Here is a 21,091-nt window from a genome sequence, read left to right as displayed (position 1 = left end):
TGTCTAAAATACATAGTTGCCTTCCATGTGACCAACCTAGATTTTTACCAGCTTGGATGACCAGCTTTGGGCTCTACTGGAATATATTTCAATTTATTTTTAGGATTATTTCTCTTCAAATAAACCCATGTGGGTGGGTGCAGCCCATTAATCAGAGCCCTGAGCATGGGATTTCTTTGTAGTGCTGGACCCAATGCATTTCTTTGATGAAAGAAAGATGTTTACAATTGCATTCTGTCTTTTCGCTCCATCCCACTGCCTCACAGGGATTGGACTAGCGTGATACACAATGCCATATTATGTGAAGATGACGCTGTACGTGCAGCAGACATGCGCTGCTATCGTGCACTAATGTTGCACCAAAGGTATGCTCGTCAGTGCCCGTCCGGGCTCTGGCTCCGCTTTGGAGGCAGGCGAGGAGTCCTTTGGCATATCCAAGCAAGTTGGTAAGACTAATGCCAGATTTAATACTTGTGCTATGCTTTGTGCATTAGCATCACGTGAAACCGTCTGGCCTAAGCACTGGCCCCTGACCATCTTTTCACCCGATTTCTCCCCCACCTCCAGCTTTGTATGTTTTTTTTATTAATGCTTGCTCACTAATTGGTCATTGTCTGGATGTGTTTGATTCTCTCTCCATACATGTACCAGATATTGCTTGTTTTACAGAAATGTGGATCATTGATACATCCGCACCAGATCTTATTGAAGCTTTAGTGCCTGAGTATGCAATTATTCATCTGAATCGAGTGGCGACTCACCCAGGTGGAGGAGTAGCATTTCTACATAAACTGCACCTTCAGTGTACTAATATTCCTATTTCTTCAAATATTAAGATTGAACATGTATTAGTTTTTATTCCTTTCTCATCTACCCACACACTGCATGTTCTAATTGTGTACCGCCCGCCTCGGTCAGACTCTTTGTTTGTCGAGGCTTTTACTGACTAGGCCGCAGACCTACAATTGAAATACACCTCCCTTTACTCAATGGGTGATTTCAACATGTGGCCTGATGATCCTTCTGATCTCTATGGCTCTGGATTGATCAACTGACTGTCAGATCTCCAACTGTTGCAATTTGTGACGGGACCCACCCATGTCCATGGCCACACATTAGACCTGGTCTTTGCTGCTGAAAAACAGTGAGAGTACCCTCATGTTTGCCTGTTGTATGGTTAGATCACTTTTTAATACCTTTTTCAGTTATTCTGCCTTCTCTTCCTATGTGGCTAGGCCGCCGAATGCTCAGCAGCATTCTTGGAGGATAGTAAATCCCTCAGTCTTGTCATTTCAAATCCGGTCTCATTTTGAACAGTCTTTCCTAACCTCTGATTCTGATCATTTCCTCCAACCAAAACCCATAGTCTGGGAGAAGACCAGTGACAGTGCATGATGACCAAGGCCTGGATAAAGGCCTCTTTTGAGTTCCAGGAGGATCTCAAAGGTCCAGGAGGGGACCTAAAGGATAGTCAGAAGGATCAATAATTGCTTATAACTGCATTAGAACTGTATTATCAATGTGTCAACTTTTGAGTTCTGTTTGATTAGAATAGGGTGCAGGTTTCGAAATTGAGGGGAGCTGTGAGCTAATTATCTCCTGATTGAAGCCTAGAAGAGCCTGGTTAGCTTTAAACCAATAGCTACCAGGAGATACTTTTGGCTCCCCAGGTCACCTGATTCCGAACAAACACACCCATTTGAATTTAATTTTATGCTCTTGGGACAATCTATGAATACATTTTAGGACACATCTAAACAACATTTAAAACACAAGGAGTCAACAAAATGTAAAATATTATAAGTCTGCATCTTGTATGAAAGTTAGCTTTGCCGAACGCTATGTTCTAGCTTCTTGTACCCCAATGGTAGCCTGTGGTCATTGTCTAATGCTGGATAGCCAGGAGCTGCCTTTAGCTCCTGCTAATCAAATCTTAATTTCTATCCCTGACGGTGTCTCATGTAGAGTCAAGGACTTGATTAAGTTAGGGATTATTCCTGATGGGAGGATCTGATCTGAACTCAAACAAAGTTATCCTTACCCTCACACAGTTTTGAGCATAGTTTTCTGTTGTAGCTTTGTACCTATGAAAAGGAAAGAAAGACCTGAATACAAAAGGGTTGCACATCTTGGATTTGTGTCTCACTGCGTGGGCCTCCTACAAGTCTACAACTATTGACACAATTTCAATAGGTCTAACACCCCACACGAAATGCTGTACAACAGAGTTGAACAGAAAAACGTAACCTGACAAAAAAGCCACTGATAACTGGTAAATAAACAGTTAGTAGAACACAGCAGGGAAGGCAGGAAATGAGAACATAGCTGGAAAAAATCAGGTCCTGAGCTCCACAAAATCAATTGACTAATTTTTACAAGAGGGTACCAAAGAGTAATCTGGTGGAAAAATAGTTGCTCCATAACAGAGTTTAGACGGCTGCACACAAAACACCTCAAATGTTCCACATTTATGAGAAACTTCACAGACCCTAACAAATAATAAGCATGGTCAGACCTCCCCAAAAAACTGCAGAATGATCTACTGTTATGCAATGACTACTTCCCTCTGAGGTACATAGTTAAGTAGTGGCTTCTAAGCTCCTTCTCAGCCCCACACTACTACTAGAATACATGTGATCCCAATCATAAAGGTGACACAAGGAAAGCACGAATGGTATTCCTCCCTCGTATCTTCCGGTTGGTTTGACTGAGGGAAGTGTATACTCTTATGGAGGGTGTGAGCCTGCATGGAAGCATCCAAAACAACAATAGTAAGGTAAGTACCACAATACATGCCCACTCAAGGTTCTATAGAAAAAAGACTTTAATTAAAGCAAAACAACAAGCTATTAAAACACTAAAAACCAGCCCCTGCAGTGATATAGACATGTAATGCATATTTTGTGTGAAAAAGCTGAGAAATGACACTTCCTACTGGTCATTTAGAACAAATTAAAAAATTCTCCGCTTCAGATCCGACCTCCAGCAATAGCCTACTAACCTAGTAATTCTGTACCTACACGACTAGGGTCCCTCTTCTTAACAATATATACAAATGTAAATCTGTGTGATTATCTGCCTTGAAATCTATGTCAATATGATGATCAATGTTTTTATATGTAATATAAAGTCTGTCTCTGAAGATTTGTAAACCTGTAACCATATTCTTAAGCAGAAAGGAAACATGTAACCATATGCTTAAGTAGTAATGGAGCGCCTAGGTGCCTATGGGCTATGTGCGCTGTACAAATGAATGAATGAATAAATAAATAAATAAATCAGTATGGGAGACCAGGTGTCAGCAGGTGAAACATCTTGTGGAAAGTCAAACGTTCAAGAATATGTCTTTAAGGTATTAAGTGTTGTTTGGGTTTAAATGTGACTAGGGCACATAGAACAAGGCCAGGAGACAGAACCATGGTTTTCTACCTTTTTACTTCTTTCAAGGTTCCTACAGCATCGAACTGGGTCTTCGGGGTACTTTCCGGTGCTTTTAGTCGGGTTTGAGGTGGGAAGCTGGCTCGATGGGACTCAACAAAGTGGTGCAATTCGACAAGCTGCAATTGCTCCCGTCTCAAAACAAGCTTGGGACATGCAGGCGATGTTAGAGGTAGCGTAGCTCAAAGTCTCAATGGGTTCTCGAGACTAAGAAATGAAATAATGTCAAAACATACCAATTGTTAATGAAAAACATGTTTAATTGTCATTAAAGTGCAAAGTGATTTGCTTTCTGAAAAAGATTTAATATTCGAATAAAGTGAAAATGCGTATGTGCAATTAATAACATATGATGGCATTCATACAAGAATAGGGGGTAACTGAACCACAACCCATCCACCCATTCAAAAGGGATTATAGTCCAAGTACAGAAAAAAGTTCTGTGCCTCATGGAGCGGTCATGGACCTTGCCTAGCCTATTCAATTTACATTGCTGCCATAACGAGTACCAGGTTTTCCCTTGGTATTGATGGTCCGCTCTACACTGCGCCCGCCCTGCTGTTCTCTATCAGCAGGCAGGGTGGTATCAAGAGAGAATCCTCCCTATTTCCCATTCCCACGCCTATGCCAGAGACACCAACTGAGCCAGGCTGCTGAGAGTTCACGACTGCAACAAAGACATCAGATTGGATTTGGCTGTCAATTCCAATCCTTGTCAAAAATGTTTGAGTCTGGCATTACAAAGTTTTCCACATGACTGACATTCACCTCAGCATTCTACTGAGGATTGGAGTTGGGCCCTGTGTGCGGCAAATGGACCCCCAAACTACTTTCCGGGATTGGCAGATCTGTGGAGGTGTTTGGAGGGAGGGTGGAACTGCCCCATAGAATATAATTCCCCACTGCAAACTGAATGGATACAAGATCTATGCTTTGGTCCCATCCACCAGTTCGTTTCTTCCTGCCATGGAGAAGGCTGGGTGTTTTTTCAAAGATTGTTCGCCCACCAGCCGAAACTCAAGTAGGCAACAACAACTGGGTACTTGTAATTGATTTTGAAGTATCTTCAGATATAAAAACGCAGTTTAATCGTAGTTGTGAATTCATCGCATGGCCACGTTGTACAGAGAAGTGAGATTCCCGGTGCCCGCTGGGATCGAGTACCAGTGCATTTTTAACTTGTGAATTTGGGTGTTCATGCATTTTGCAACTTTTTCGGTATTCCTTCTTTGTCGTATGAGAGTGTGTGAATGGATGAATGAGTCTGTTTGAATGGGTGGATGGGTTGCTTTTGTGGTGCAGTTATACTCTATTATTGTATGAATACCATAACATGTTATTAACTGCACATACGCATGTGCACTTTATTCAAATCTTTTTCAGAAAGCAAATCACTTGGCACTTTTATAACAATTTAGAAATGTTTTTACTAAAATTTTGGTATGTTTTGACATCATTTAGGGTCTTAGTCTTTGAAACTGTTTTAAGGGTTACCCTTTGCTTGGTTAGTTGTTGATTCCGAATGAGCCCGTACTTGCGATCGATTTGTCCGTCAACCTCACTCCTCACTCACTCTCATGTTGTTTGTTGTCATTGGGATCTCAATGCAAGTGCCTCATGACATGGAGTTGGTAAGAAGCGGTGACTCTTTGGTGTTCTGAACTCGATGTCTCAATGGCACTCTGGGTGGCGGCTCAATAGAGCTCATAGCACTTCAAGCGGCATTAAGTTGATAAGAGCCAAAGGCAGCTTCTTTTGTTATTTGTAGTTGCAGTGCTCTGCGTGCCTCCACTGAGTTCCTGAGGGAAGGAGAGTCTGGTTTTTGCCCTACCAAGCCAGGTGCCAGGGACATTTTCAGGGTGGCCACTTAAACAGGCATGTTCCTGGGTACCAGTGTCCAGCAGAAGTCAGTACTTCCTCCAGCAGGTCACTTCCAAAGAAGAGGTTGAGGGGAGAGTATGCACTATCCTTAGAGGTGTTTATATTAACCCAATAGATAAGCCTTTGACCAATCTGTACCCCAAAAAGGTTCCAATGTAATCTTCTTTAAGTTGGCCCAATGGTGATGTAAAGAAGACTCCCAATAATGATTCTTAAAAGATGATTTCCCAAGCTGTTCTCAAAGATAATTCAAATTGGCTCTGGTGGCTATCCCCATTATATGATCACTTTGCCAGAGCTGATTGGTCGTCTTCAAGTCTTTTGTAAGGGACCAATCCTGGCTACTGTAACAATGGTTATTTCTTGCAATGTCACCTACCAGAGTGTCTTGTCTGCAGGATGTTATGGGGTCTCGGGAAGGAAGTGTGACCTGGGCATATTTAAGATGGCTGGCCTCTTCTGCAGTGTTTAGGCTCTCTCCCAGCAACACTGTACACTCCCCTCTCCCCTGACTGTTTAGGATCAAAGGGCTTCAGTATTTATCTGCCTAGCTTGATCTCCCCATTATGGAGTAGAGGCCTCTTTGAAGCTCCCAGCTCCTATCCCACCCCCAGATGAGATATGCCCTCTTGTCCTGGGAAAGGTGTGAAGGCTCCCCAACAGAGGACAAAGGGTATCCTGGGCATGCCCACCATCTATCGTGGGTGAAATTCCCAGGGCAAGACACAAATATAGAAATGGCTCTACAGATGCAGGTGACGGTGGAAAGCAAGTGAATAAAATACATTGATATGATAGGTTATTTATAACGCATTTAATAAGAGGTTTCTAAGCGCGGACCCGGGGATCGAACCTGTGTTGCTCCGTGTGGTCTTGCTTCCAAGGCGAGCACGTTGCCGCTTGGCTATCCTCCCAAGACTGTGGTAATTTAACTGTATTTACTCATATGGCACTATGTCTAAATAGCTGTAGCTTCATATGTATATTTCAAAAGTACTGCCACAAGACAAATGAGTGTTTGCATTTAAAGCCGGAAAAACGGAAAAGCAGGTGTCCCTTAACCTAGAAACAGGGGAAATAAAAGGGTTCTAGATCTTATTTCTCAAAGAAACTTTTATGTAAGGTTCTTTTTCCACATAGAAAGCCAATCATACAATTAATTCAGAAAGCAGAAAACAAAGTCCAAACCCAATGGAATGCCCACCATTAGCGAGAGAAAACGGACAAATCTAGAAACACTTGTAATATCAAAAAATACAAATCATATCCTCATTCATACCATCAGCAACTCATAATACATTTACACAAAACAAACACATAATTCTCAATGTAAGATTTCATAAATCCATTTCTTTTTCTGCAGAAGTAAGGGTACCCGAGAACATTTTCCAGGACCCTCTAGTTAGCCAGTCCCAACCAGTTTCGACGTATAGAAATTTCACAACGCCTTCATCAGGGAAATAAACACACTATTGTCAGATGGTTGTCCAAGGTGAATGGGTGGGCGAAGCTTGCTGTGGGAGGAGGAAACCCAGAGTCCGCATGGGAGTGTTGTCCAAAGAGCGCCATGTTGGAGGCACCAAAGTATGGCATATAAATATGGCAAAGCAGTCAAGACAGATTGCAGGTGTCCCGGACAGAGTGTTGAGGGATGATCCGCTGGATCACGGGAGAATGAAGTTGGAGAAGACCATTATTTTTGAGTTTTAGGCGGTCGCAAAGACGTTCTGGCTGCTGTCCGCATTGCAACTGGTGGCAGGACAAGACACGCAGGCTTGGCTGCAAGCAATGATGCCATATTACCTTAGATGTGCAGACTGGGAGAGACACCTAATGGACCTGTCACATGATGGAAAGAAAGATCGTAACATACATAAAGTCTGAACATGGATGCAAGCACTTTTGAAAATATATATTTTTTTTAACTTTCTTTGTTAGGCACTTAGTACAGAGCAGTAAAACTCACTTGTAAAATGACATATATCGGTAAAAACTAAGCATATTTATACAGGAAAGGACAGGCGATGCTCGAGGAATTTTACAAAAACCATACACAACTAAAGCATTAATACCTGAGGCATTGGCTTCTATAAATACACAGTAACAACCCATTAAGAGGGTTCAGACCATTGTTACAAAACAGATGGGCGGTATTCTGGTTTCATGTCATTTCGGCGACAGCCTTTTTTTCCGACAGGTGTTTTGCCACGGGAGTTTGGTGAAAAACCTAATTGAAATTCTGTTTACATTATTTTTGTGGGCTTACCTCCAATCTCCCTTTATTTTAATATTGTTTTATTTACCTTCCCCCAACCCTTTATTTACCCTTTCCCACTCCCCCAAAAAATTTTGATGGAAATTTTCAGCAAAACTCTTACAGCAAAACACCTGTCGGAAAAACAGGTGTTGACAAAAGGACGCGATACCGGTCTTCTACAGCACGCAGTAAATATAGCCTGAAGGGCAGATATTTGTCTTTCGGGCGATTCCCAACCACTTGCAAGGTGGTCCAAAGTTCTTCAGTATTGCGGGCCCATGCAACAGATTTCAGCCATCGATCAGTTGACGGTACAGTGGATTCTGACCAATGTAAAAGCAAACAACGCATGGCTAGCAACAAGCATACATTCACCAGTTCACCCTTTTGCTACCCTACCCTCGAAAACATGAAACAAACATTGCATGGAGGTAGCATCTAATCTGACACCCGTTATATCAGTGAGGATAATGCAGACATCTCTCCAATAGTCATCCAGTTTGGGACAACACCAAAACATGTGGAAGTATCCAGCTCCTTCCCCACCAAACCTAGGACAACAACCCACAATTGCTTGGGAGAATAGCTTTAGCCTGACTGGCATGTTGTGATACCTGTGTAGGACCTTAAATTGTATCAAACGGTATAAATGAATCAAAGGAGACCTCTCGGGTTTGCCCACACATCTCCAGGTGTCATCTGAAATCTCGAGACCCATATCAACAGCCCATTTTGATTGCAAATGAGTCAAAGGTGAACACCTACGACCCTGAATCACTCTCTGCATAGAAGAGAATATTCCCTGGGATCCGTAAGCACCCATGATATACCCAAGAAAGGAGTTCTCAGGTTCCACCGGGAAATGTCTCCATCGACCCCGGAAAACCCAGCAGATGGCAATATATTGAAGCCAATGCATGAATTTATGTTGCATAAATGCAGGAATGTCCGCCGCAGAAATACATTTCGATCCTTAAACATATCTCCCAACACCCTAAACCCATTCTGGATCCAACGACGTTAGTTAGTTCCATCTATTCTAGGGAATGTTGGATCGCAGTTCCACAATGGAAAGTTGATGTGATAGGGATGTGCGACACCCTATCACTTCCATATTTTGCACCAGGCTAGTGATGTGACACTCACTGGATAAAAGGGGCAAGAATCACGCAGCCCAGGGGGCACAACCAGAGAGTGCATGTCCTGTGTCCCCGCAGATCGCTTTTCAAGCATAATATTGGGCATGACTACATCTTAGGCAAACCAGAAGGCCGCGTACTAAGCCTGCGCCCCCAGCCAGTACACATGCCATTCTGGAGCAGCGAAGCCTCCCTTTGTAAAAGGCAGGACCAAAGTGTCACATTTCAGGCATACAGCGCCCGAATGCCACACAAAGTCACTGATAGCAGCTGCCAGTTCCCCAAAAACGTTGTACCAGGCCATTTAGGAATATTTTGAAAGAAATAAAAGATTTTGGGGAGAATAGTAGCTCAACTCTCCCAGCAATTGACAACGGTAGAGATGCCCAAGATCGGCGCTTAAGTGAGTGGCACATCAGGTATTTAGTGTAGTCATTGTCGTATAGTGTAGTGTAGTGTGATTACTTTACCCCCTAAATATCGCACCATCTTTTGCGTCCACGCAAGGCCAAACAGATCACGGAGTTCAACCGTGGCCTCACTGAGAGGAAAAGGCTCTGGTTTACCACAGTTAAGTCGAAGCCCGAAGATTTCCCCAAAGGCTACAAGATCCTGCATAATGGGGTGTAAATGAGTGCATCCCTATCCTTTGTGAAACTGTCCTCTGTGTTCCTTTAAAGTGTGGGTTGTAATTGTAGTGTGCTAAAACTCTCTGTTGTAGTAATAATTAAGTAGATATTTTTATTCAACCTTGATGGACAGTCCCTTTTATCATTGGGTAATAATTGTATCTTTGCTGTGTTGCAACTAACCAACGATCCACGACCTTGCGGAGCTAAGCCTGCTGTTCCGTCCAGGTTACCAAAATTGGCCAAGGAGGTCTTATAATTTACTTGTATTCCAATCTGTTCGGATCCCTTCTGATGTACTAGAGCTGTGGGGTTCAGTGATGGTTTAGAAACGGATATTCAGCCTTGGACCACTGGTGCCCCGGAAGTTGATTTGTCACAGTAGCTACATCAGATTTCAGACGGGACACATCGGCTTCTACTAGCACCACCCTATTCTCCACCTCTGTGAGCCTCAAATCCGTTTTCTCAAACGTTGTCTTAATAGATCTGATCGTACCAGTAATGTCGTCCAGTTAGTTATTAACAGCTGTAAAGCCCTCTTGCATACAGGCCATCATACATTGTATCTCAGTGGGCTTGCTAGAGCCTGACGCCTCACTTGCAGTCATATTTTCTCCTGAGGCAAACAGCAATTTCGAAGTGGTTTTGGTAGATATATTGATTGAGCTCTGCTTTCTTCCAGCTCCTTTGGTCATCGCAACCTGCAATATTTTCCGGGCGACAACAGCAGGATTGCAGAGCCCTCCGCTCACAGCAGTTCCTGAGGATTATGAGCAGCGAGGATGTGGATAATGAGTATCAACCCCAACAGTCAGTAATGATCCCAGATTTTCCACACTAAAAAGTGAAATGAAAGATGTCGGAGGCTCCTGAACTATGTCAGTCACACACCAATGTAACTTTAGCAAATGTCCTATAATTTCTGCCCAAGCGTCCACTGCATGCCACTCAAGGACAATGCATGCTCCCTGTTGATATTGAAGAACCCTACCATCCCTCTGCCATGAGTCTCTGCACTGTTGTAAATGCAGGGAGCCCCCGCCATCTCCTGCCAGCGTTCTGCCGCCAAACAGGTTTCGCTCCACATTGCGCCCGGTCTCCAGCCCGCCCAGCCACCCGGTGCGAGATGCAGGCCGATCTGCACCACTGAGCCCACAATAGGATACAATCAGGCTCCAATCAACCCAACAGGACATAAAAGGGCAGCCGGGCTTGCAGTTTGTCTCCTCCGCAAGCTTTGTTTCCCCAGGGACGGGGAATAGTCCTCATAGTACGGCACCCCTGGCGGCTGCCATTTTCATCAGGGCCCGCATGGTCGACCTTGGGACATTTTGGCACTGAGAAGGATTTTACGGTGAGCGCTAAGGCAAATAAGCAACCCATCAACATTTGGGCCAATTAGTCCACAGTTGTCCCCTCTCAAATGAAGCACGAGGTCAGATATCGCCACCGCGGGCACCGGGTCTCAGGAGCATAGGCGTTCCACTGCCATTTTCCATCACACGCAACAGCGCCCCCCATTGAACTTAATTTGATTCCAGCAGACTGCTTTAGAAAGGTAAATGTCACAATGCATCTGCCATCTGGAAAAATCACATCGCAGCTGCAAGTGTGTCAGTAGACAAGTCCCATCAGAGTTCACATGTGTACTCTATACTTTTCAGAATGAAGGTTTGAAAGTGAGCTCTGTCTAGCACAGCACACTTTCTGACAAAGAAAATCACCCATCATTTTGTATTGCAAAAATCAAAAAGGGTCAAGCTTGCAAACCCTCATAGATGGCATTCTGTTACAGATGACATTCTGTCACTCCTACCTCGACACCTTAATGGCAAGGTAGACAGCACTAAATAGAACACACTGACCCAAAATATGGCATTTTCCCAAACACAGGGGTTCAGGTGTCTACACTGCTAACTACCGAAGAGAACCGTGAGAAAACCATTCCTAGAAAAAGTTTCAAATACGTTTGGCACTAGAGTGTGATTGCATAAACAGTTTGGTAACTGTTCACATTGTTATGCATGACGTGAGACTTGAAGAACCACACTCTTACAGTGTGCAATTCCTGGCATGGAATGCAAGCGCGACCCAAAAGAAAATCCTGCCACAAGAAAAGAAAACGCTTGGACCAAGAGTCTACACAGAGGGCAAGGATGCTACAATCAGACAGACAACCTCGTTTGAGAATGGAGGAGCCAGAACGCTTCAGTTAGCGAGAGATACATATTTCCTGGTATTAAAAGAAAATGAAATCCAGATATATGGGAAGGAGCTGGTACCATTAAGGCAAACATCCAATAAGTAAACAACTTGCCAATGGGAAAGAAGTGGCAAAAACCAGAACGCTCATTGAGACAATTGCATCCAGAGCCTGACTATAAAAAGAGGCCCACACCTTGTGACTTGCAGGTTGTTATGAGGCTCTCGGGTGTGAGTTGTGTTACAAAGAGAGCAGGTGAAAAAGAAGAGTAAGAGAATCATGTGTTGGCCAAACCAAATAGGGCAGTTTCTAGTAGGGATACAGAACACGTGCTGGCAAAGCCAAGTTAGCCACATGGTAGAACAGGTGCTAGAGTGCCAAGAGAGGTTGGAAAGAGCTAGTCCTTGAAGGAAGAGGCTGGAGAATATCGTTCTGCAGGCTCTACCCCAGACACTAGAACCAACTAAGGATGTTTGCCACATTGGTGCAACCTATGTATAGGGGAAAGACAATCCTACCAAGATATATCCAAATAGGAGGAGAGTTGCTACCCAGAAATATGCAGTGTAAGCTGCAGGTCTTACCCTGGTAATAAAAAGAGGAACGCCTATGGCAAGAAAGTGTGGTAGGATACATGGTTTTGCCCTGAGACGCGTTTCAAGATTATAAAGTCCTTGGATGTTGGTCAACGCTGGGACAGTCTGAAGATCAAGACAAAGGCAAGCATGAAGACAAGAAGTGTGTTGGGGCACTCAAAGACTCCAGAGACTGTGAGTAATCTGGAAAATACTTTCGTGGGTGAGGATACCCAGCTGCTCATGAGTTAGCTTGGTGACGAGACATTGGCTAACTACCATAGGTGTTCACTTGCATTAGTTCAAATTCCCATCTTCACACTTCCTCCTGCCCACCAGAAAAAAAAATGTATGTCTATGCGTCCACTGGGTCTTGTAGGAGTTCTCTCACTCTGCCCTAGCACTCTTATGTAGGTAGTACAAGGTCCAGGGAAAGTGCAAGGCAGGGATAACCGACAATCCCTAGAAAGGCATGAGTAAGAGTGATGAGTAAACTTACTGTCACTAGGATAGTTCACACTTACTCTTGGCCACTGGAATCTGCAGGGTAGACCCCCAAGTAGTTAAGAGAGGTTACTTTGGTTGACACAGATACAATGGCGCAGAGAAGGCATATTTAATTAATGCTGAACCCTGTTTTGCAACTAACGAGCAATCTCAGATTCAAACTGGTTATACTTCACCAATTGTGTGTACGAGTATTCTGCCACTTCATCCTCATAGCACTTGATTCTAACCACCTGTGGGTGTCAGAGAACAGCCTGTGCCACAACAGCACCAATACTAAAATCCTACAGTGGTGCCTACCCATCTGGTCACACGTCCCTCATGGCCTACATCCCTGGGCTATGCTCTAACAATAGCTGACAACGTTGGAATTCATCAGCATAACGCTTGATTTCGTACTCATTTTTAGACCTCAAATTAACGCATTCTCCAGGAAATGCCTCCTACCATTCCTCAAGTTGCAGCACAAATTGGAATCCTCCCAGGCCTGTGTTCTGTCTAAACAGGACTATGGAATCAGCATGTAAATCAGACTCTGCAGACAAGACATCAATTCACTGCAAGCGCTACAAAACAGGGCAACATGTCTAGATGTCGGACGAGAAAAGTATGACCATATATTCAATGCCCTTACATTATAACATTGGCTGCCAATTCAGCAGTTAATTGAGCTGGAGATACTTTTTCTCAACCATGGTGTGCGCTGGGCACATCTCTGCGATACCTCATTGACTGCCTCAAGCACTACACCCCAAAATGGACCTTCTGTTCAGCTTATAAGAATAGAGTATATAAACCTCCTGCTAATGAGGACTCAGCAAGAAAGAATTCTCCTGAACTCTGGAAAAATCAACCCCTTGAAATGTGGCAAGAACCGAATCACCTTAAAATGAGGCAAGTGCAAAAAACCCTTTATTTCACACTGCTTTGCCTGGATAATCCACATATCCTTTACCTACTGTAGAAAACCGAAAGGCAACCAGGACCTGTTTCCAGTTTCTACTGTTGCAGCACATTGCTTACTGTGAATATTGGCCACTGATTTGGAAATGTGTTTGTCTTTGCATTAGTGACTAAGCGACTTACTTGCAATGTCACCAAATAAAGTTAAGCCTTACTATGGATTTGCTACCTGGGATGCAACACTCGCTGTCTGCTGTGAAAGTTTACTATTTGTTTTCTTCCCCTTCGCACGCTTCTTATGCTCTCCTTTCTGCCCCTTTCCACTTCCCTCATAATTCATTACTCTTTGCACTCTGAAACGAAAGCACGTGGTGAGTTGCACCCTCAATAAATAGATAAATGCCCATAGGTACTGACAACATAAGTTAGGGTAGCCCTTTAGACACTACCTACATAAAGTAAATCCTCATTTACCTAGATACAACAATCATATATTCTCTTTTTTATTTATTTTTAATGTACTTGTATATAATCAAAACATGAAAAATTAGTTTTACAAGAGGAAGTCAACGAAATAAGATTTTCATGCGCATACATATAAACTTTTTCATCTACAGACATATGAACTTTCTACCAATTTCCAGCAATTAGCTGAAGGTTCCCAGTTATGCGTCTTGTTTGCTAGGCTGGTATGTTCAGCCCTGAATAATCAGCATAATTAATAATAATAATAATTTGGCATTTATATAGCGCTACGAACCCTTAGGTATCTGAGCGCTGCTTATACCCACGGTGTGTGGTGCTCATTTATCGACCTCGGAAGGATGAAACGCTGAGTTTGGCGCTGCCGGGATTCGAACCTGCGTTCGCAGGCTCTGCACTAATGTCAAAGCGAGCGCTCTACTCGCTGTGCCACTTGACCGGATAATAGCATATCATATATTAAATGTAGTCATATCTTCCTGAGTAATACATTCTTCTGCTAGGTGAAGCATCATGTGCACATTACAGTGATCATGTGCACCGATACAGCCTAATTGGCACGGGTGCCAACTCACATGTATTGATACAGTCATTATATGCCAGAGGCCAACTGTTAAATTGTTCACTTTTAATGTGTATTCAGTCTGCATTTGCTTGTCATGTTTGAGATCATGTATTTTTTCAAAGTTGTGTGTTTATCTTCATAACGGTGCTCCTGCCCCGCCTGTTTCATTGTGACATATTAGAAGGCCGTGCATGTGTGTATATAAAGCCTACACCATGAATCTCAGTAAGTTGCAGCCTCATGGTGGAGAGGGGCATTTACATGAACCTGAAGAATAAAGAATTATGTTTTACAGCACTGGTGTGCTCACTTCATTTCACCATACAACACCTCATATTCCCAAGTGGTGTAGTCACATGGCATTTAAGGCTCATATGCCCAGGTACTGTCATCATATGTATCTTTATATATTATCAGGCATTGGTATCACCTCAACTACTTTGTGGGCTGTGATGAAGTCCCCTGTCTTGCTCTAAAAGTTGTGGATGGGGTTGTCAAGTGGGCCGGGTACCAACACACGCTAAAAGAGCCTTTAAACGTGGCCAGGATTTGTCACAAGGGCGGATCCATTAACATGGCCCATTTAAGAAGATCACTTTAGTTTGTAAAATTGCAGTGAGATGCAGAGTAACACCCACAGAGAGGCAACACACACCAGACAGAGATTCTCAAATACATGCTCCAGAAGCTCCGAAGCCAGTCTAACAAACCCACGAGCCCAGCATTCCCCAACTTTACGATGCACTTTCTGGAAAGTCAGGAGAAGAATTCTCAAGGCCCACGGACCACAGACAGTCCATCAGATTCCACCAAGTCTGAAAATCCAAGATGGGGCGCCTATCCCTAGAAGGATTGGTCCCCTGAAATCAAGAGGGTGGGGCCACCTATTAGAACACAGAGGTGGGACCACCCAGAAAGGAACTTGGCCCAATCACAAACCACAAGCTCTAAACATCCACACCTTAAACCCATAGCACCAGGACTGACCACAGGGCGACTTTAAAGAGTATAAACGGCCAAGGAAGGGAACTGGCAGTGAGGGAGTATTGAAGTGAGCAGAGACGGGAAAATCGTGGTGGAGGCTCGCAGAGTGATTTGGAGGTGGCTGGATGAGAGGAGTGGAGGTGACAGGGAGAGAGGAAGAGTAGGAAACATGGATGGGAGCAGGGTGGGTGATATTGGAGCAGAATGGTTGAAATAGAGAATAGCAGAGAGAGCTTGAGGAGAAAGGCACAGAGGTTGGCGAGAGAGACCCCTGTTGTGAATCATTCCCCCATCCTATGAGGTACCCGAGTCCTCAACCACTGGGATATCTCTTTCCCCAACTCCCGGTGTTGGTGAGAGTGATACTCCAAAGACTGGAGAAAGAGATACCCCAGGGACTGGTGAGAGAAATCACCTCTGGATTGGGAAAGAAACACCCAAGGGCTAAACAGAAGGATATTCACAGAGAATAGAGAAAAGGCAACCCCAGAGGTTTGTGAAAGAGATACCCCAGAGGTTATGTAAGGATATATGACACGAGTTGACAAGAGAGAAAAAAAAGAAGAAAAATCGGGAACCATTATAGCCCCTAATTTTGTTTCTTTCTTGTGGAGTAAGGAGCAGCCTAGGGGTTTGACCGCTACATGCCCTGCTATGAGGCGTCATTGTTTTGAACTGGCCATCTTAGAAAATCAATGGGTTTTGAGAGGGAAGCTTAGGCTCCTGGCAAAATCTAGCAAGGAGGGTAAGGATTGTACAAAGGAAAAATGGTTTTAAAACAAAGACATAAAAACTTGCTCAGGTCCCACAGTTTTATTTTGGTTCAGAACGATGGGGCGATGATGCTGAGGGAATTGGTGCCTGGCAATACGTGTAATTTCTTGTCATTAAGTAATAAGATAAGTATCTCTCAACTTGAATTACAGTCTCAGAAGATTTGTGGCAATTCCACTTTCAGGAATTATACAAACCTTCTAATTCGCAGGCATCAGTGAATAGTGATGGTCCATCCTGGCACCTTTCTTTAGATGTGTCCACCGGAGAACATCACATAAAGCTGGTGTCGTCTTCTGGGGCCGCAGGGCTCAATGGCCTCAGTAATGCTGTACTAAAAAATTATACTCTTCTGTGAGCCAATATGTTATTTTTGTTGTTTAATGATATTATCCACAATCCATCATTCAAGATTTTATTAAAACATCATCCTCGTCAAGAGCGGCAGGCCTTGACGGGCTCACAAATTTGATGTTCAAACAAAATACAAAAGAATGGCCGTTAATCTTGAACAATGCTTTTCACCACATTTTGCAAACTAAAAATATTCCAGAATCATGGCGTTCATCTGTCATTATTCCGATCTATAAAAAAGGTGACCGTATGGATGCTAAAAGTTATCGTCCAATAGCGTTATTGGACGCTCCAGGAAAATGTTTCTCTAGGTTGGTGCTCAGAAACTTTAATGTCTGGTCATCTACAGCAAGTCAACGTGATCCTGCACAAACTGGTTTTGTGGCTGGTTTGGGCACTGGCGTCAATTTAATTGCTTTAAATGCCATAAGACAACAAGCACAGAATTAGAGACAACCCAGATATTTTGCGTTTGTGGATCTTCACTCCGCCTTTGATTCGGTATCAAGACCAAAACTCATAGATAAGTTAATCAAGGCGGAGTGTCCTTCCACTCTTATTGACATCATTTTTGCTCTCCATTCAAAAACTAAGGACTTCATAAGATTAAATGCAGAGGGCCTCTTATCATTCCCAGTTCTCACGTTCAGAGGGCTGAAACAGGGGTGTATTTTAGCGTCAGCCTTGTTTAATTTTTTTTATTAATGATGTACGCTGGATCTTTGGCAAAATAATGGCTGATGCGCCTAAACTGAATGGTGTGAAAATTAGTGCTTTGTGGTACGCGGATGATCTTGTCTTAGTATCAAAAACACCTAGTGGCTTACGCAATCTTCTGTCAGCACTTTGTTGCTACTTTAAAGAAAATTAATTGGTAGTAAATACTGGTAAAACACAGATTGTCACTTTTGTCCCTAAAGGTCTACGCAAGCACTTGCTAGAATGGCAAATTGAGGGAATCCCCATAAAAATGGTTCCAAATTATGTTTATTTGGGCCTTATTTTTGATGGGTGTCCTACATTAGATTCACATCTGAATAAAATCAAACAGAAGCTAACTATGGCGATCTGTCAAACATGATTGATCGTTTCCAAATATGGCAAATTTTCGATCAAAGCTGCCATTACATATTGGAACCAGAATGTTGTAGCAACTATCCTTTATGGTCTTGAAACGCAAATCATTCCCCCAGGCTTCCTCAATTTATTAGAAGCCAAGTTCTGGCGTGCCACTTTACATCTACCACAGTGTATTCCTGGTGTGTTAATGCGCTATGAATTGGGTTTAATTTCATTAATTGCCTTACACAATTGGCGATTATGTGCCTTATTTCGTAAATGCTTGCTATCTACACGTGATAACTCTACATTATCTTCCATTTCTAGTTATTTACTTAACTCATCAGAATTGTTTCCAAAATACTGGTCCACAAATATTCTAGCAATTATGGTGAATGCTGATATATCACTTGATCTTCTCGCGTTTCACCCGGAGCAAGCAAAGAAGAAAGTTTATATGATGGACTGGATTGACACTAGAGTTCAATGCTTAACTTACAAAGATTTTGACTCTGCAATATTTGGACCTAAACGTTATAGAGATACTGCTTCCTACTTACGTTTGGCTCCATCTGCTGCTATTAGAACTGCTATCCTACGGTTGCGGTTCAACATTTGGCCCACTCGTGAGGTTAAAACAAGAAGAAAACAAATTCCTTCGGACCTCAATTGGTGTAGGTTTTGTAAAAATGCAGCGATTGTCGAAACTCTGCAACATATAATATTGGATTGTCCAGCCCTCACGAGCTTGAGAAGTTCTCATTTTGTTAATCATTTTGCGTATTTTGCACAAATTGACCCTAGAAATAGATGGGCCGCCTTGGCAGCAACTGAATGCATGAGCATAAGAATTGCCACCATTAATTTTTTAAAGGCTTTGAACATGGAATGAAAATTGTGTCACATTGTTTATCTTCACAATGATAAATTTGTTTGTAATCATTTTATCCTATCATGAAAATATTTTGTCAACCCGTGAATCTTTATGAATGTCTTTTTCTACCGTGAATAGGTATTACCTTTTCTCGTTTTTATGCTTATGAAATCCTTACTATGTATAAATTGAAAAAGTTGATGTAATTTCAGCTATATTCAATAATAAAAAAAATAAAAAAAAGATATTATAAAGTTTAAACTGAAAACATCCGATGTAGTTACCCTCTATAAGAAGGGCGATTGGACAGATTTGATTTGATTTGATTTAAATATTTCTAACACACATACCCGAAAGGGACCAAGCATTGGCTGCATTTAGGCACTGATGTAAACAAAATACCAATTCGAATTAACTGCACAAGTCATCTCATGAGCTTACAGATGTATGGGAAACTTTGACATAAAAAGATAAGTTTCAACTTTTTCCTAAAGACAGTCAGTGAGTTGATCCTTCGAAGTTCCAGCGGGAGGGAATTCCAGGACCAAAGGAGAACAGCCTGTCACCCCAAGTAGTTGTTCTCACAAATAGGAATATTAAAACGTAATGGTCCTTTGATCGAAGTTGTCGTTGCAGAGAATATATTTGGATTTTTTTGGTCAAGTAGACTGGTGCCAAACCATGGATACAATTGAAGACAAGACATAAAACCTTAAACATGATTCTCTGTTGTACTGGAAGCCAATGAAGGTTCCTCTGATATTGCCAGATGGTTGTCTTTCTAGGTAAAAAAAAGATTAGCCTAATATCGGAATTCTGAGCAACATGTAGTCTCATAATCTGAGGTTTTTGGGCACCCATACGGAGGGCAATACAGTAGTCTAACCTGGAATTAGTAAGTATCCCTATTACAGTTTAGAGCTCCTTCTTTGTAATTAGTGATACAACAGGTTTTATGAGTCTCAGTTGATAGTATACAGATTTGACCGTCTGGTTAACCTGGGATTACAGGGAATTACAGTTCATGCTGGACTGTCAAATACAGCCCAGGTTCTTTACTGCATTTGAACATTTTGTAGGGACACCAAACAGCGAAGGACATGTAGTGCACTGGACAGTGTTTATTACCCTACTCTTAGGGCCAAGCACAATAACCTCTGTCTTTGATGGATTTAACTGAAGTTTGTTTTCCAACATCCAATTTTTGATTTTATTGGCACAGGACAGAACTCAATCTATTGCCTCCCATGGTTGCTTAAGTGGTACATAAATGTTGGTGTCAGCGTATGAATGGTAGAACAAACCAAATTCAGAAAAGATTTTCAGCAATGTACGAATATAAATGTTGAACAGCAGTGGTGACAATGAAGACCCTTGGGTTACCTTGCATTCCACGGGTACAGCATTGGAGAGATAAGCCCCCATTTTCACCTGCTGGCTGCGATTAGTCAAAAAAGAACCTAACCATTTCAAAGTTTTATCTGAAATCTGCACCACTGAAGACAGCCTGGCAATGAGAATTTCAAAGTCAACAAGTCATCCCAGACTATCATAAGGGCTGTCTCTGTGCCATGGCCCGGTCTAAATCCTGACTGAAAGGATCAAGAATCCTGTGTTCATCCACATAACTCTGTAATTGACTCGTCACCATTTTTTCAAAAATGTTAGCAGGCCACCAAATACCAGCTATTGGACGGTAATTAGATAGAACTTTTTTTAGCAACGGTGTAAGATATGATTTCTTTAGGTCCTGGGGAACACAGCCCTGTGACAGTGAAGCACTTACCACTGTTTTTATAACTGTAACAAGAGCGGTGGCACGCTGCTTCGCAAAGTAAGCTGGGATCAGATCATAGCCCAGATAAGTAGGCTTAAGCTTCCCTAAAAGACCAACGATTTAATCTGTTCCTACAGGAGAAAATGTGAATTTAATTTAATTTGGTGATGCCAAATTCAGAGGACCATTTCTTTCTGACATGACGTCAGTGTGAATAGGACAGACGTCCATGCTATCTCTAATGGTTTTATTCTTTTCCTGAAAAAAATGATTAAACTCATTAGCCTTTTTAGATGACGCTGGCAGACTTGCATTGATGCAATCAGAAATAGTACAAGTTTTTGTGGCGAGGAACCGGGCTTTATGTCCATCTCCAGCCAGATCAAATTGCTTTTGCAAAGAAGAAGATTTTGCAATTATGATCTCTCTTTTATAGTCCTCCAAGGCAGATTTGGCCACCTGGCGATCAGCTTCATCTCTAGACTTGAGCCATATGTTTTCTTTTTTTCTATGCTGTTGCTTTAGACCTTTCAGATTTTTGCTATACCTTGATTATTGTACCTCCAGTTTTTTAAAATATTTTTGAGGGGGGCAATACGATTACAGTTAGATTGTAAAACTGACATAACTTTAGAACAACATTCAGTGCAATCAATAGTGGATTGCATCTAAGATAAATCCTGCAA

The 21,091-nt window shown here is 42.5% G+C and overlaps 1 long non-coding RNA gene across 4 annotated transcripts in view; it reads right to left on the bottom strand.

Annotated features, from left to right (window-relative positions):
- LOC138516113 (uncharacterized) overlaps positions 1-21,091 on the bottom strand; it is a 229,590-nt gene that overhangs the window by 168,354 nt on the left and 40,145 nt on the right. For 2 of the 4 annotated variants that reach the window (XR_011282228.1, XR_011282230.1), the window contains one exon: positions 7,013-7,158. The exons of the other annotated variants lie outside the window; for them this stretch is intronic. This is a non-coding gene — a long non-coding RNA (uncharacterized lncRNA). Of the gene's footprint in view, positions 1-7,012; positions 7,159-21,091 lie in introns of those variants that run through there. 4 annotated transcript variants of the gene reach the window in all.

This window comes from Ambystoma mexicanum, chromosome 6q (genome assembly GCF_040938575.1).
Source record: "Ambystoma mexicanum isolate Mex_15411 chromosome 6q, UKY_AmexF1_1, whole genome shotgun sequence".
In the NCBI taxonomy this organism is placed as follows: Eukaryota; Metazoa; Chordata; class Amphibia; order Caudata; family Ambystomatidae; genus Ambystoma; species Ambystoma mexicanum.
This window is presented reverse-complemented; position numbering and strand designations above follow the sequence as displayed.